We start from the raw sequence: 14,038 nt of genomic DNA, 5'->3' as shown, positions 1-14,038 counted from the left end.
TAAACCCCTTGCTGAACACCAAACAGCGGTTCCTTGTGTTTCACAAGATGACATATCCCAGTTTTATTAGTTGCAATCTAATTTGTTGGAACAACTTGTTCCACATTAGGTCAATCTATGTAATGAATCATATCTTATTTAATAAGCAGCACCATAATAGTTCATATGTTTAACTGTGCAACTTTTCAGTACCTGTGAACACTCATGCTATTTAATCTAAATAAGTATTTGCCCAATACTTTTCTTTTCCAGTTTATAGGTAAATCCCTTCACCGCCTGAAATTGATTCACATTATACATTTTCCATATTGTTAAAAACCATGAATATCCTTTGTAAATCAAATACAGCATTCCCTTACCTTGCTGGCCCAGTGCTCCCATGTTTCTCTTCATGGAGTCAGTTCAGGCCACCAACTGCACCATCTGATCTGTTAAAAATAAAACACAACACATTAAAAACACTAACATTCTACTAGGTTTAATGAAAATAGAGAGCAAAGCAAAAGATAAAAAGAAAATTGTCATTTAAACTGACCAGGGCTCTCATAAAAATGCTTAGTTAGAGCTATGCGCTAAAAAACTTGTAAAATCGCCCAAGCATATATAAAAATGTATCTCCGTACTTCAGTTTAGTATAATCAAATGATAGTAAGTTGAAGTAGAAATGTAGCTAGTGTACAGGCGTCAGGATCTTCCCCTCAAGGAAGCAAAGAAAGGCCTTAATGGGGAGATATCATTCATATCTACAAACACCTGTTCTATTCTTTACACAAAATCCCACTTTCCTTTGTCAGACTTTAAAACTATGTTACACTTACTGAAAATTTGCAATGTACACCATTAGGCATTATGGCTCCTGGGCTTTCTAAGGCTCATAAAGGTTTTTGAATAATACAATACAATGTGTGGCATCAGACAAATAGAAAACTACACATATATTTGATTATCACTGAATGCATTCTTAAATATATGAAGGATTACTTGCCTTTCTCATAAATATATATGTTAAAAACAGAGTGGCGGTAACCACTGTGTGGTTATAGTTATGGTTCCCAAGTAAATGAGTCCCTCTGATTTTTGCTCGCTAATCTCCACACATTTTCTAGACCTTGAGCATTTTCTACATTTGCGGGGGATGAAAGGTTTTGTGTGATTGGACAAGGGGATGCATAGATTAAAGGAAGTCTCCCAAAATTAGTTGTTCCACCAATGTTCTTGCCATATAATTTGGTATCGGATGTAGCACGAACAAGGTTGAAAGGATGTCTATGAAATTAGCAGGATTATAGATTATGGTATGCAGACGATCCTTTTGAGTACTACATGTAAGAAGGGTATTTTTTAAGTTATAACTAAGACATTTTAACTTAGTGACATCTGTTGTCATAGTATTTCACAAAGGTACTGTGGTACATCATCATCATCATCATCATGATCTTTATTTGATTGTATGGATAAAATCACAAAAGACAATTCATTTAAAAACTGCAAAAAGAATATCAGTCTCATAGTCATTCGTATTTTAAAACTCCCACCGGAAAATGTACAAGAGAAAAAACAATTAAAAGGGGAGTTCAACAACTGAAAAAAAGGTAAGGCTGGCCTAACTTGGTTAAAATTGAGCGGTAATAAAACTGGGCGTATAAAATGATGTCGCAGGTAACAATTTTTTGGGCAAAACTTAACCACATGTAATGTGTCGTTGACCGTGGTGTTATCACAGTTGCAGGGGGGCAAGTCTGAGTGTTTAAAACAGCTCTGGTTAAAAGGGACCAGTCAGTCAAATAAATTAAATCAAAAATAAGTCATCAGACGGCGATGATGGCGAGGTATATCCCAAGTCAGATACGGTTCAATATAACTAACTGTTTTCACCAGCAACGCGTGCCGCATAGAATATTTTGTTAGAGCAACATTTTGGTGTTCTGACCTGAGCTTATCAATCAGTGCAGATTCAACCCATTTACCATTGGTGTGAGTTATGCTTGTGGTGTTGACAAACATATCCGGACTACCCATAACCCTCAGGCTACGTGCCACGTACGCCAATCTTGGAGTCTGTAAGGGCTTATCTAATAGTAAGCTGTCTTGCAGGATCACTCTGCTAAAACCCAACTCCTCCTTTGTCCAAATAGAGTTCCAGAGTTTTAAATGGATCAGTTGCATAATCCACACCTAGTTCTTCATTAACGATTTCATAAGGTGTGTTTTGACCAACGCCCAGGAGGCTCCTTAAAACCATATTTTCTACAACTTGGAGTGAGGCCACCTGGCCGTATCCCCAGATTCCACTGCTATAACATACTAAGGGGATACATTTAGCCCAGTAGATCTCCAAAACCAATTGGATATGAGTACGCCCCAATCAGCGGGAAAAATCCATGACACCAAATATCACCCTGCTAAAAGAGGAAACATTTTGATTAATGAGCGAACTCAGAATCCAATTGTGTCCCCAGATACTTGATCTTATCTACCTTTATAATGTGCTGGCCATCTATTACATACTTCATAGTTCTCCGTTTTTAATGGGTCAAAATGCATCCCGTGGGAATTAGAAAAGTTGGTGGATAGCTCAAGACTGTTCATAAAATTAATAAAGAGAGAAAGAAGCTTGTTCAGGCTTTTGGCAATACGGGCCATAAAGACTGTGTTGTCTGCATACAGTAGAGCAGGAATGGGGCGACCACCTACTCTAAGGACATCGACACCTTCAACAGTCAATACCTGCTACTATGGCATAATGTGATTGGCTATTTACTGTAAAACAAGAATTTCACCTTGGAAGATGCAGTACCATGAGTACCAACACCATTCAATCAAACACCCGGCCAGAACTTTTCGCTCATATACTATGTGTATCCAAGCCTCAGTACTACTGCAGTATAGGAAATACACTAGGTTACAATAAGATGTTTTTAGAGTCTTCTATGATTTTATTAAAAGTCATTAATTGGAAAATGCATATCAATTGTTACAATAAAAAGAAACCTAAATCAATCAATCAGGGGGTTTGTAAAGCGTGCTTCTCACCCATGAGGGTCTCAAGGCGCTGGGGGGGGGGTGCAGCTCCGGATCAGTCGAAGAGCCAGGTCTTGAGGCTCTTCCTGAAGGTGTGCAGCGTGGGGGAGCATCTGATGTTGACAGGGAACTCATTCCAGGTCTTTGCTGTGATGTAGGAGAAAGCTCTTCCGCCTGCTCTGGTTCTGCAGATGAGTGGGCTCTCAACCAGGGAGAGATCGGCGGAGCGGAGCTTCCTTTTGGGTACGTGGAAGGAGACTCTTTTGTTGAGGTATTTGGGTCCGATGTAGTGGAGGGATTTGTAGGCATGGGTGAGTAGCTTGAAGGTTACTCTCTTCTCGATGGGGAGCCAGTGGCGGTCTCGTAGGTGTTGGGTCATGTACTCGTGTCGAGGGGTTCCAAGGACGAGTCTGGCAGAGGTGTTCTGAATTGCTTGGAGCTTGCGTAGCAGGGTTTTGTTGATTCCGGTGTAGGGTACTTTGCCGTAGTCTAGTCTGCTGGTTATGAGTGCGTGGGTGACGGTCTTTCTGCATTCAGGGGGGATCCATTTGAAGGTCTTGCGGAGGATTCAGAGGGAGTTGTAGCAGGTGGAGGCGACGGCGTTGATCTGGTGGGCCAAGGTGAGGGAGGAGTCCAGAATGATGCCGAGGTTCCTGGTGTGGTCCATCGGGGTGGGTGGGCTGCCGAGGGCCACCAGGAGCTGTCCCATGCAGTGGGGGAGGATACGAGGATCTCTGTCTTCTCCGAGTTAAGCTTAAGGCAGCTGTCGCTCATCCAGGCTGCGACGTCTTTCATTCCTTCTTGGAAACTGAGTTAGGTGTCTTTGGGGTCCCTTGTGAGAGATGAGATGAGCTGGGTGTCATCAGTAGAGGATACTATGCTGAGCCCATGCTGTCTGACGATGGTGGTGAGGGGGGCCATGTAGATGTTGAAGAGCGTGGGGCTGAGCGAGGATCCTTGGGGTACTCCACAGTTGATCTCAGTAGGTTCGGAGAGGAAGGGAGGGAGTCTGATCCTTTGGGTTCTGCCAGAGAGAAAGGAGCCGATCTATTCGAGGGAGGTTCCTCGCATGCCGCCAACGTGGAGTCTGGCTGCGAGGGTGAGGTGTGAGTTGGTGTCGGAGGCGGCAGAGACGTCTAGCAGGATGAGGGCCGCGTTGTGGCCCTGGTCGAGTAGCATGCGGATGTCATCGGTGGGGGCAAGAAGGCGGTCTCAGTGCTGTGGTAGCTGCGACATCCGGACTGGGAGGTGTTGAGGAAATCACTTTGCAATGTAAAAATGATACCCACTTTTTGAAAATATCTCAATTAAAAACCCCATCTCAATCTCTCGAAATTACGGTGCAACATAAGTAAACACAAAACATGAATCATGCAAACAAATGTAATAACAGGGAGAAACACAACAAAACAACACTAATGGTCAATTGCATATTACTACTGTGTGTCAGCATTACACATGATACTTGAACTAGAGATTATCAGTCATCGTATCAGATCCTGTCTTTTGCATAAATATATATTTTTTTAAATCCTGCCAATTTCATGGATGTGTTGCGCTGTTTTCATGCTACATACGATACAAAATTATATGGAAAATATGCCATACACCATTAGTGTTGTCTTGTGTTTCTCCTGTTATTGCATTTGTTTATATGATTTATGTATTGTGTTTACTTATGTTGTGCCATAATATAGATAAATATAAATACATTTCCCTACCTATTATCATTTTAATAAAGTGTTAATAGGTAGGGAACAAAAATAAAACCTACAGCTTACCTATATCTAATGTGCTAACCCAGAATTCAGCGTAAGTGTTCTGAAAATGACATGGCTGTGGTATACCTCAGAGTTACCACGGTATACCGTATCACAATACATAACTAAATATATTTACACTTATGTCTTTTACACCACTTACACCTACTACCAAAAATTACCAGTTACACCTTATAAAGTATATTGCTGCAACATTGCATCTACATCCGTTCACCAACTTTCACGCTACGTCTGTTTTAAGTACCATACTCCACTCTACAACACTCTATGCCACTCTTCTCTATGCTACTCCACTATACGTTATTACACTCTATGCCACTCCACTCTATACTAATCCACTCCATGCTATTATACTCCACGCCACTGCACACTATGACACTCCAGTCTATGTAGCTCCACTGTACATCCCTCCACTCGATGCCACTCAACTGTACGCTATTCCATTGTACTCAACTCCTCTGTGACTCTACACTTTATGATATTCCACTCTATGCCTCTCCTCTCTATGCCACCCCACTGAACCCTAGTCCACTGTACGCCACTCCACTCTGCGCCATTCCACTATACATCCATCACTCCACTTTACAACACTCCACTCTATTACACTGTACACCACTCCAATTTACACCGCACCAACGTACGCTACTACACTATATGCTATTCCATTGTACAACACTCCCCCTACGCTATTCTACTATATGGCACTCCACTCTATGTCACAATACATCACTCCACTGTATGCGACCACACTCAATGCTAATCCACTCTACACCGCTCCACTATGACCTGCTTCATCATATGCCACTCCATTCTACTGCACTACATTTCATTCCACTCTACTCCACTTCACTGTACACTAATACACTTTATGCCACAACAGTCTACCCCACTACACTGTACACCGCTCCACTCTACCACACTCCACTCTACAATAGTCCACTCTACACCACTCCATTGCATCCCACTCCACTGTATGCTATTCCACTCTTTGCCACTTCACTCTACTACACTCCATTCTACACTATTCCACTGTACCCCACTCCACTCTATGCCACCCCACAGTACACCTCTCCACTCTACGCTATTCCAGTCTATACCACTCTACTCTACCACACTTCCATGTACGCTATTCCACTGCATGCCATGCTACTCTATGTCTCTCCACTCTATACTATTCCACTGTCGGCCAATGCACTGTACCTCACTCCACGATAACTGTACACCACTCCACTGTATGCTATTCCACTCCATCACACTCCACTCACACCACTCCACCCTACGCTGTTACACTGTATGCCATTATACTCTAAGGCACTTCGCTCCACTGTGCACAATGTGACTCCACTCTATGTTATTCCATTCTACGCCACTCCACTATATACTATTCCACTGTACGTAACTCTACTCTATGCTATTCCACTCCACTGTATGCCACTGCAGTCTACGTCACTCCACTATACACTACTCCACTCTACACTATTCCAATGTATGCGACTCCACTCTGTGTCACTCCAGTCTACTCTATTCCACTATATGGCACTCCATGTCACTATACTATACACCACTCTATGCTATTCCACTATATGCCACTACACCCTACCTCACTCCATGCTACTCGACTGGATACAATTACTTCCTACCCCACCCCAATCTATACCACTTCACTCTTCGCCACTCCATTGTATGCTGTTCCACTGTATGCCACTCCCCTCTACAACACTTCACTGTACTATATCCATTCTATGATACTCCACTCTATGCCACGCCACTATATTCTATTCCACTGTACGCCACTCAACTCTATGCTATTTGACTCTATGCCACCTAACTGTGCGCTGTTCCAATGTACGCTACGCCATTGTACGTCAGTCCAGTCTACACCATTCCACTCTACGCCACTCCATTCTACGCTACGCCACTCTACGCTATTTCAGTGTATGCTATGTCACTGTATGCTATTCCACTGTATGCCCCCCACTGTATGCCACTCTCCTATATGCTACTCTACTGTATGCTATTCATACATTTGCATGCTTGGGGATAGTTTATTTTGTGATGTGGGACAGAAGAGAAGAGGGTTATTTTTGAGGTAGCGATGACCGAGATTCCTACTTATGGTATGTAGACATGTGCATGTTGACCTGTTCTGATTTTCTACCTAGTTACAGGTTAATTTTTTCCCAGTTCCTTCTTATTCTCAAGGTGACACTCTAGACATCTAATTTGGGCAAAAATGAGCAATTAGAACTGTTGGACACATTAATCTATATGTTTAAACTGAATAAAAATATTCAAACAGAATATTAGGGGAGCACGCCCCAAGCAGTGGAAACTAACCCATAGGTAAGGTTAACTATTGGTCCTTTCTAACTAATTATTGCCAACAGCTAAAGAGGAAACGCTCTGTCATTTGGGGACGCAGGCCATAGTATAATATTCAGAATAGTTGGTAACCAGGTGAAGATCAGTCATAAACTGTGCAAAAGATGTACCTAGAAGGTGTAACGCCTTTGGTGTATGGGCCATCAAAATTGCATCGTCGACATATAACAATGCAAACAAAGGGGCACTAGCTATCACTGGGCCATCGGGCATGCACTGCCAAAGGCAAGCTTTAACTTATTGATATAGAATATAAATGAAAGTGGGACGAGAACACATCCCTTCCACACAACCCGGGAGATTGAAAACAAGTCTGAAAATTCCCCACAGGTGCCAAATCTAACCTTAGCAGACATATTTTCATGGGAGGCAGATAAAAAGCTTAACAGTGTCTCATCCAACCCCTGCTCAAGTAGGGTCCCCCATACTTTAGATTGCTTATCACAGTCAAACTCTGCTGACAAGTCCATAAACACCAGATACAGTGGGCAGCGTTTGGCAATGCTGTATTTGCCTATGCCAAATAAGGGTTATGCACTGCTCCACAGTGCCCTGCCACTCCCTAAATCTATATTGGCTAGGATTAAGGATGCAGTTTTCTTTGGTACAATCATACATTCTATTATAAATGACTCTGCCGATAATTTCAACCAACGTGTCAATAAGGGAGCTTAGCCGATAACATCTGTGGTCAGATTGATTGCCCTTTTTAAAGAAGGGGACAATGATCGAATATGACTAGGATCTTGGCAATTGTTTGTAATCTAGGCTGTTAAAGATGTTGGTCTTCAATGGCATCCATAGATCTAAGTTGCATTTTAGGAGGTCCACAGGCACCCCATCGGGACCGGGTGTTTTACTTGATGGGCTCTGCTGTATTGCTAGTGTTACTTCATCAACCAGGGAAAAAAATAGTCTCTCTTCAGGGAAGCTGGTAGTTAAGGGCTTCATAGGCACTAGATTTTCAGAGCGGGAAGAATAGACGCCTGAAAAATGGGCCACCCAGTGGTCTCTTGGAATGTGACAGCTAAACAGGGAGGTCTATGTATCACTAGCCCTCACCAAATTAACCGTTGCCCAGAAAACCCTGCAGTGCTTAGTTACTGCTGCTTGAACTAATTTAGCCGAATTCTCACAATTTATCTTACTTTTCTGCCTTTTCACAGCAGGTTTATACAGAGGGTGAGTTATTGAAACTTACAGAGGATCCCTAGAGGAAACTGTTAGGGCTCTTTGTAGACGTCTATTACCTAAAGAGCATAAGCAATCAAACCAGCAAGGAGTGTCTTAATAGGTTTTAGTAGGGCAACTTTATTAGGCAGCATAAACCCTCTAATGACTCTATTATATACCCACTCCTTCCCTCACAAATAAGACAACCTGAAAAGGAGTTAAGATTTTTTCCAAATAAAAAGTCAAGAAACTGGAAAGGATTCCAAAGGCTCCATGAAAGCCTAAGCCCATTTGGATGAGGATGGGGACGGGGTAAAAGCTTCCGCGGGCAGGTGACCTTTGGTAGAGGGATTCTATATGAACACACTATTTTTGAAAATTTTATGATTCGGCATATGTGTAGGGATTAAATGTGCCCTATTTTTTATTTCTGTTTATCAGAGATATAGGTCAGTACAGCGTGGAGAATGCAGTAGTACAGTATCACTGTATCATTGCTTGAAGAAAATGAGCTCTGTACACTTCTTACACAGAATTGTCCAATACAGTAACACTATATCATCATATCATATATGCATAAAGCAAGTCTTTTAATTCCATCAATCTAGAACTGGAAAATTAGATAGACATGGAAAGGGCAGGGGAGAGGAAGAGAAAGAGGGGAGAGGTAGATTGACCTACTCAGCTTATAGCTCATTCATAGTGACATCAATGGCAATCATCACTCTCTCTAACATCAGGTTGTCACTCATGAGGGGGTGGTGGGGAGGGGTTGCATATCATCCTGCACCCGCAAACTCAGGTAGGTCTACAAAGGGCCTCAAATATCTCTGGGTCAGGCCTGGATGGGCATTAGGTCCCAGAAGGCTCCCCACTGACCCAGGCAAGATTCTGCATCCCGGAGCCAATCCTCTACTCAAGGGATCGGGCTGCAGCCCCAGCACATCGCTATTAGTCTTTTACCAAGCAACAGGAGCAGCAAGATTAATTTCTTGTTAACTGAGGGGACATTTTCCACCTACCCCAGCAGTGCAATCAAGGGTGAATGCTCTAATCGCAAATTCACCTTTTCTTCTATTGTATCAAACACAGCAACCCAGTAGCGGCTAATGTCGGGGCATTCCCAAGACAGGTGCAGAACATTCGCACAGGGAGCCATGCATCTGAGCAGCGCGCATCCTCACTCAGACCCGCCTAAAACAACCATTCCGGTGTCCGATATAGGGTATGCAGAAATTTGAAATGTATCAGATGCAGTCTGTAGTTAGAGGATAGTTCTCTGGCCTGAGCACAGCAAAAGGTCCACTGTTTGTCTGATATTGGTATGCCCACTAGACCTCCCAATCATTTCTCACTTTAGGGACTCGCACCAGAGCAAAACGTTTAATTTCTGTGTAGAGCCGCATTATCAGTTTGCAGGGAGGGGTTCCTCAAAAGCTTAACAGCAGCGTGTGTGGCACTGTTGGAAATGAGGCAAAGTAAGCACGCGGGTGGCCCAGAGCTGATAATAAGTGAATCTGTCCCACAAGTTGATCTCTGCTCCAACATCGTCTCCCCACCTCTACTTCTTTATCTGCATGGTGCTTGGTTCCAGTCCAGGGAGGACTTGGCCTGGCAGTTCAGGGTGGACTGTTCCCAATGGGAGCAGGGTCAAGACTGATTTGCATATGGCTGGGATGGCATGGGGAGCAAAAAAATGATGGATATAGGTCCAGATCTCTATACTGGGGTGAATGTATGACATTGTTCTGCATTCTGTCCATCAATAGTTCTTTTTGCCTGGTCCTGCTCCGGCACAGTGAAATGTGCCCTACTTGAAGAAAGCTTTGTACAATTACTCTAAGTCCTTTCATTTAAGGCACAATATATCTATACATTATTGTGGCTGTGTGTTCAGCTATCTGAAACATTGTTGTATCTCCCTTATACTAAAATAAAGGTCTGGGTGCTGCAGATCTAGCAAGTTATCATCTGACTACAGGTGACCTTTTCTTAGCAAAAGTGATTGAGAAGATTTTAAATGTATTTATTTATTTAATTTCTTTATTAGTTTGTTCCTCCAAATCTGCATATCACGTTCATATACAAATACAGATACATGTCACTTTTAAGTGATTGAGAAGATTGCTCTCAGATTTCTAACAATGTAGAGTAAAATAAGCTGCTTGAGCAACAGAAATCTTGCTTTTTGGTGAGAAAGATATCACTTTGCTGGATGTCTTGGAGCAATTCTCAGAGATGATAGCTCAACGTAAAACAGCACTAATGGTCATGTTAAAGTTCTCAGTAAACTTAAATACCGTACACCACACCTTCATGGTTGAAAGCCAGAATACCATTACTGAGACAGAAGATAACAAAGACTTAATTTTCTCCTATATGTTTGTTTTCTCCTTTACTTTTATAAGAATACATAGATGTTAATGGCATCTGTGTTTCCTTCACCTGTTATCAATTGCAAATGGGATCTTTAGGGCCTAGTCACATACTGCATTTTGGAGTATGTAAAGTAATACTACTGACATGCTACAAAATGCAATTCACAAAACCACAGCCAAGATGGTGAAGAGCTCTACATATGTAGTTACATTTTTTTGTAATACATCTGGGAGGTATAAAGGAGATTGGCTGGGCATGGGGAACACTTTCTACTAAATGGGAAGAATTTAGGGAAAAGTAGGGAGTGACATGTGGATACAAACATACACCTACAAAAGAGTAACACAATTGCTATTCAAAATTACATCCCTAAAATTTCTAGAGCTCTTAAGGTGCCATAACAGGCACAAATGTGCTCCATTCCAGTCTTGAACTAAGGCACCACTATCCAATCAAACGTGATAATGTAACACACAAAACCCTGGAAATAATGGAGGCAGGGAATTAAAATAACACCCCATGAGAGCTAATGATCAATTAATAAAATAATTTAGAAATGTTTGTGTTGACATTAATTCAACACATAACTTTTAATAAAATCTAATACATATTGAATAGAAATTAAAATGTTACTGAGGGTATAATTCTTCTGAAAATCTTGTGTACAAATTATTTTTCAATTAAATTAATTACTTAATGCATATTCAATTTGAAGGCTTACTGTGTTGTAACATTTTATTTTATTAGTCCTAGTTTCATACCAAATATTATAGAATACTTTACATTTATATTATACAATTAAATATTAGTTATATATTAAAATAATAATGACATGTAATTATTTTCCTATACTTTTGCATGGTGCAGGAGATCGCTGTCTACATGTACAAAGTTAATAGTAGTACGTTTCCACTCAAATCCTGCAGTAGGAGGGTCCACCCCTGATTTGAGGTGGTGGAAACATTTAGGTATAAACCTAGGTGCAACTCTATCCTCAGAAATGATAAAAAGCAGGAAAGTGCCTTGGGAACTATATATGTGAGAGAATACCCATGTGCATATTTACCTTTGCGAATAGGCTCCTTTATTTTTACTTTTGTCATGCAGTAAACCTAATGTTTTGACAATTCAGATTTCAGTTTTCTTGCTTTCTCTGTGTGTGTATTGTAATCGGATAATTTCAAAGGGGGTGGGATTCCCGAATTTGCTCAACTATATCAATGGTTATGATTGCCTATATCGAAATAAGGAGAGGGGAGAGGAGGATATGGCTAGGTTCGTCCTTCTAGGTACTAATAACGCAAAAAAGGATCCGACATCAGAGAACCTAGCTAGATGGGAAGGGAGGGGTCTACTTAGTGAGTAGGACGCACCTCAAATAGAGATACTACGCGTTCAATCTAACCGTATGTAATTGATTTAAGCTGACACTAATTTGCGCGTTTATTTTTCCTTTTTACTTTATCACCTTATTATAGCTCTTTGCATGGAGTGGTACACATGGGGCTGCTTCCCATGCGGTCCTGAAGAAGAGGTTTAGGGGATAACCTCGAAACATGTTGGCTTTCAATATTAGGGACTATTAGCACATTATTACCTAATTCCTCCCTTTTATTAACCCCCCCTTTTTATCCTTTAACAACTAGGAGCACAAATAAACTCATTTACGCTCACTAGCTAGGTAATTTTTAATTTAAACCGACACCACTCCCCTCTCACTGCTCTACACATAGTCTTCACTAAATAGTGCTCCTACGTAACTGTCGCAAGTCGCAGCACGCCCCAAGCAGTAGATGCTTGGGATGGCCCCAATGATGAAGCATGTCACCTAGGGGAAACCTTTGGTGAGTGAGGGGACTCAAGAAAAGTATTTTCTTTTCTCTATTTGAGGTGCGTCTTACTCACTAAGTAGACCCCTCCCTTCCCATCTAGCTAGGTTCTCTGATTCCTGATGTCGGATCTTTTTTTGCGTTATGATTGCCTATAAGCATGGCAATTTTACATTTATAAATGATTAAAAAATACTTACATTCTTATAGAAATATTGCATGAGTTTTTGACGTGGGTTTCACTATCAACATCTTTTATCTTATTTTTCAGCCCCCAAATTTCGTATTTCTAATTTTATAGTGTATGGTATAAGGAGTTAAAGAAGGCGAGGACTAGGTCAAGTTTGAAATTCTTATTTACCATTACGTTTTTAATTATCATTATGTTAATAAGTATATATTAGCTATATTTATTCATATTTCTATTCACTGATAATTGGGTAGGTACAAATTACAATCATGTTTACAATGGTTTAAAATGTTGACCTGTTTAATTAAATATTTTATTTAAATACCACTACAGCTCTTTAATAACTTAGTGCTAAAACAACACTTTGGTCTTTATTTAAAAAAGGAAAAAATAATTTTAAAAACCTACACAATAAGGGTAGGTGAGGCCTCTACTAATCAGTGAAACATAATGCAACACTTATTACAGGATAAAAGCTAACTAGAAGGAGTGAATGTAGCTTCTCCTTATGTAGGATTTAGTCCCAACTTCATTAAGTCTCTATTGAAGCAAATTACCCCAGGTTCTAATTTCAAAAACACTTATTAGCAGTGACCAATCCTATAACCTTATCACTAATTCTTACCTACTGTCCAGGAGCCCTATGCACCACCCAGATAATCAAAGAACAAAATAGATCTTTGCATCCTTCATATGGGAAAATATTAATACATTATTTAAGGAAGGTTCAATTCTTGCTACTCTAAAGGAATGCTAGGCAATCCCTCCCTACGTGCACAGGACAACTAATTATCATCTGATATCAAATCTACTCCCGATTCTGAAGATACTGCAGAAGGTGGCCACACCACAGCTACAGGCTCACAAGAAAAGTCCCATTTTGCTGGATTTCCTCCACTGGAGGAACAAAAATGATTCTAAGTCATGCCCAAACCTCTCTTTTGGACATCACAGAGCATTGCTTACACTATTGGATCCATCAGCGAAGCTCAACACTCTTAATAACCCAACCTTTCTGAATAGTGTAGTTGTGATGCTTAGGGTTTTTGATATCACTCATGAGTGGTCGAACTCCTTCCTTCTGAACAGAACTCAGGGGTGGACGCCAGACAGAAACAAACTGATATATTAATAGTCCATTGCACAGTTCCACAGGGGTCCTACCTATTTGCACTCCTGTTCAATATGTATGTTCAAGATATTCATTAGCTGGTGGCTGAAATTTAGGAGGGATTATACAATTAGGCTCATGAAACACAGCCAGTGTTCTGCCTGGCAAACAA

At 41.1% G+C, this 14,038-nt stretch overlaps 1 long non-coding RNA gene across 1 annotated transcript in view; it reads right to left on the bottom strand.

Moving 5' to 3' along the window:
• Positions 1-356: 356 nt before the first annotated feature.
• The window catches only part of LOC146775976 (uncharacterized), a 254,129-nt gene continuing 240,447 nt past the window's right edge, over positions 357-14,038 (bottom strand). Inside the window, exon 3 of the long non-coding RNA XR_014972346.1 lies at positions 357-428. This is a non-coding gene — a long non-coding RNA (uncharacterized LOC146775976). The remainder of the gene's footprint in view (positions 429-14,038) is intronic.

This window comes from Triturus cristatus, chromosome 12 (genome assembly GCF_964204655.1).
Source record: "Triturus cristatus chromosome 12, aTriCri1.1, whole genome shotgun sequence".
NCBI classification, from domain to species: Eukaryota; Metazoa; Chordata; class Amphibia; order Caudata; family Salamandridae; genus Triturus; species Triturus cristatus.
The sequence above is the reverse complement of the archived record's forward strand: the minus strand, read 5'-3'. Positions and strand labels throughout refer to the sequence as shown.